The 4,427-nt window shown below is 44.2% G+C and overlaps 1 pseudogene; it reads left to right on the top strand.

Annotated features, from left to right (window-relative positions):
- Positions 1-1,087: 1,087 nt before the first annotated feature.
- On the top strand, positions 1,088-3,031 carry LOC146889793 (developmental pluripotency-associated protein 2 pseudogene; annotated as a pseudogene).
- Positions 3,032-4,427: the final 1,396 nt, after the last annotated feature.

Here is a 4,427-nt window from a genome sequence, read left to right as displayed (position 1 = left end):
ACAGCTCCCTTAGTTGAGATATATACTTCCCTGCTCCCATTAACCATCCTTCCTCCCTCCCCCTCCCATTCCCCCAAGCCATCTCCAATCCTCCCCCTCTCCCCTCTCCCTAACCATCTCCCCTTACTTCCACCCCCCCACCCCCCCTGCACCCAAGTTTGCCTGGCAATCTTGTCTACTTCTAATATCAGGAGGATAACTATATTATTTTCTTCAGGTTCACCCTCTTATTTAGCTTCTCTAGGATCACGAATTATAGACTCAAAGACCTTTAACTATGGCTAGAATCCACTTATGAGTGAGTACATACCATATTCCTCTTTTTGGGTCTGGGTTACCTCACTCAGTAAAGCGTTTTCTATTTCCATCCATTTGCATGCAAAATTCAAGATGTCATTGTTTTTTACCGCTGAGTAAAACTCTAATGTGTATATGTTCCACACCTTTTTTTAACCATTCTTCTATTGAGGGGCACCTAGGTTGTTTCCATGTTCTAGCTATTACAAATGTTGCAGCTATGAACATAGATTTGGTTTTTTTATTATGTCCCAGATTTCCTGAATGTTTTGTCATGAGAATTTGTTGGATTTGCTGTTTTCTTTGGTCAGAGCGTTTATTTTCTCTATGGTGTCTTCATAATCTGAGATTTGTTCTTCTATCTCTTGTATTCTATTGGTTATGCTTGTTCCTGAAGTCTCTGTTTGTTTACCTAGATTTTCCATATCCAGCCAGCCCTCGCTTTGTGTTTTCTTCATTGTCTCCATTTCAGTTTTCAATTCTTGAACTGATTCCATTACCTGTTTGATTGTTTTTTCTTGGTTTCCCAGGGTATCGTTTACGAATTTACTCATTTCTTCAAACTTTTTGTTATATTTCTCTTCCATTTCTTTACTCATTTCTTCCATCTTTTGTTATATTTCTCTTCTCTTTCTTTAAGTGAGTTATTCATACACTGTTTAAGAGACTCTATTGCTTTCATAATGACACTGTTTTCCACTTCTTCCGGAATAGGGTGTTCAAGTCCTTCTGTCATAAGATCGGTAGGATCTGGTGTTTTCATGTTGTTTTTCAGATTGTTGGAGAAATTCTTGCCTTGGCACCTGCCCATCTCTTCCTTCAGATGCTCTCCAATGGCTCTTCCCTCCGCTGGATCTTCTGCTACAGGATCAGTGCCCCTTGCTGGCCAGGAATCTCCTTGCCTGTAGTCCTACCTTGCTGCAGGCAGGCTATTAAAACAAAAGAACTCCCTCCTGCCCATTTGCACTCACCGCCCCATCCCGGTGGCGCCCACACAGACTGGGTTGGAGGATGTCATGCCCTGAAAAAGGGAGAGAGGAAGGGAAGGGGTTCCTGGCTGAAAGAGGGGATGGGGTAGGAAAAGAGAGGGTTTAGCTGGGGGAAGCCACCCCTTCGGAATACCCAGGGAGATAAGGATGGCAGGAAAATTGTGTGTTCCCTTACCAGGCTTGTGTGGTGGGTCAGGAACACACTTACCCCTCCATTGTATCTTCTGCTACAGGATCAGTGCCACTTGCTGGTCAGAAATCTCCCTGTCTGCCTTAACTTTATTTTTTATGTGTACTGGTATGAAGGTGTCATCAGATCAACTGGAACTGGAGTTATAGACATGTGTGAGCTGCCATGTGGGTGCTGAGAATTGAACCTGGGTCCTCTGGAAGAATATTCGGTCCTCGTAATCATTGAGCCATCTCTCCAGCCCCTTGTGTGTATGCAACTTTTATTTCCATTAGAGCAGCAGTTCTCAACCTGTGGGTCATGACCCCTTTGGGGGCTGAATGACCCTTTCACAGCGGTTGCCAAAAACCATTTGAAAACACAGACATTTCCATTATGATTCCTAACAGTAGCAAATCATAGTTATGAAGTAGCAATGAAAATAATTTTATACTTTGGGATCACCACATCATGAGATTTTAACATGTGTTAAAAGGTTGCAGTGGGAAGGCTCAGACATCCTTATCTTTGCTGCTTTTGTCCTCTCTGAAGCCTGCCAAAAATGTCACTTGCCAGCCAGGACACCTATGACAAGGGAGAATTTAATGAAGAAGAAAACGTTTTAACTTGGGCCCTAGCTACTGAGGGGCTCACCAGAGATGCACCTACAAAATCTAGTGTTTCTTTAGCCATAGACTTCAAACTACTAGCTCCTCTGATACCAGGATACCAACCCCTCGGTATCCAAGCTAAAGCTCCACCCGCCCCTGCCAGCCATCCTGCCTCCTTTTAGTGAGATGCCCTGGACCACTCTTCTGGAATGGTGTCGCTGTCATAACTTGAGGACGGATGGCAAGAAAGTTAGTCGTCTTGAGACTCCCGAAAAACTGTTATTTGAAACAAACATGGCCTATTCCCCCAAACATCTCTTGAAACCAACATGAAGCCAGTTCCCAAGAAAGCCAAAACGGTCATCAAAAGACCCGGTCAAAGTTTGAAGAAGAGAGAGGAGGACGGTATAGTTGAAGTTATAGCTTCAGAAAGGGAAGAATGGTCTCGAGAGCTGCTCAACCTACAGCTGTGAATCGCCAGCCTCTTCCCTCGAATATCATGACCTTCCTGCTGCCAGTCACTGGATGCAGATGGTGCGTCGTCCGTGGCAGACAGCTCTCTGCAGATAAGGCAGGCTGGGTTTGCCTGCAGATGCACGCCGGCCATACCTGGGTTCCAGACAGTCCCCCAAAGGATGACACCTCTCTTCTGATTGCCAGACTGTGTTTTCCCATGCCCAGGAGTGGACAGTAATGGGCTGTGTCCTGAATGCATCCACAGCAACAGGAAGATGAGGAGAAATTTTGAAAGAGACAAACGCTCTGAAAGGAAACACAAAATGCTACCTCCCAATCTGCCACCTTAACCTGATGGCAAGGCTTCCTCAGGTGAACGGGCACGTCCTATAATGGCTACCCTGCGTTGGACTTGCTCAATGCTATTTTGTTCATGGGATCCAGAGAACGAATTTGTTCACAGGGTCTAGAGAACAATTGGGGTGGAAAGATGTCTTATAACAAAATAAAATTTTTGTTTTCAAGCAACTCAGTCTCAATTTAAAGTGCCTAACTGAACTTTCAAGAACAGGAAAGCAGTTCCTCAGAGAGATGGTCCAGAAACCAAGAAGTGTTTAAAATGATAAATAAGTGGTCTTTTTTGTTGTTGTTGTTGTTGTTATAAGAAACAGCATAATTTAAAGCCGGCTAGTCTGTTCTGAACTACACCACTGGCCATCTGTTCTGACTTAAATTTCTGGGTTCTAATCTTAATTAAAGGTGTACAGATGTTTTCTTTAAAAAAAAGGTTGCAGTGTTAGAAAGGTTAGATTGAGAACCACTGCTTTAGAGGTTATGTATGTGCGATGCAAGAGATTCGGTCATCAAAGTGTCTCTTTTTAGCACTTGCTAGATGGAAAACTCCATTGAAGGAATGAGCTTTGATAGAGGTAGGCAGAATGTGTCTTAGGACTGCGTAAGAGTTCCGCGTTGGAGAATACGGTTGTAAATGACCCATTTCTTAAGAAGAACCCAGGGCAAGGATTGGTTAAGCTTGTGCTAGTTCCTCAGTTCTTGGACCAGTTGTTGTTGGAAAGACCAAGCCTTTTTGGATCTAGGTCATGTGGTTTGAGTAATAGGATTGGAAAAGCTGCAGGACCACAGAGGCTGGGCAATAAGAGAAGAGCCCCCAAAGCAAAGAAAGACTATCGAGGAGGGAAGGGATCCAAAAAAAAAAAAGCCCCACTGATCCTTAGTTGTTAGCATGTGTGCCTCGGCAGTGTCCCCAAGAAGGACTTCCAAGTGGTCAAAATGGTTTCCTAGAGGTGCTTAATAATCACCCTGTGACATTGGACTAGTCTTGTCTACTAGTTTAAATGTCCGTAGTTTTAAAAATGTATCTGAGTCCTAGAGACAGATTCTGTGTTTTCCTGCTGTCTATGCATCTATTTCCTATAGACACAGGAGAGGCTTGGATGGTTCAGGGGATGGGATCCATGTCTATGAAGGGGCAGATGTAAGAATAAAAGGGAGTTACCTAGCCAGAGAAAATTGAGGCTGGCTGGAGAAGTTACGGTGATCAAAATAGCAAGAGACAGAAAGCTTTGTGTTTGTTTTACATGAGAGAGCCTCTCCTACTGATTTAACTCAGCTAATTTTTATCAAGCACTCCCCAGTGCCAGTGATATTCCATGCTTTTCACATGTATTAGTCCATTTAACCCTCCCACCCAATCTGTGAGACAAGCCAGGGCAATTTCAAGAATTGGAAAATTGCTCTGTGCTCATGATTGATGAGCATCGGAATAGGCGCCAGACACCCGGGGTTGCTTCCCATCCCTGTGCACCGGTGATTACTGGCCTGCGTGGGTCTTGCTTGCCCACTGCCATTGTAGGAGGGCTAAAGTACAGTACTGGTAACTCTGGC

This window comes from Myodes glareolus, chromosome 26 (assembly GCF_982192425.1).
Source record: "Myodes glareolus chromosome 26, mMyoGla1.1, whole genome shotgun sequence".
Taxonomy (NCBI): domain Eukaryota; kingdom Metazoa; phylum Chordata; class Mammalia; order Rodentia; family Cricetidae; genus Myodes; species Myodes glareolus.
This window is presented reverse-complemented; position numbering and strand designations above follow the sequence as displayed.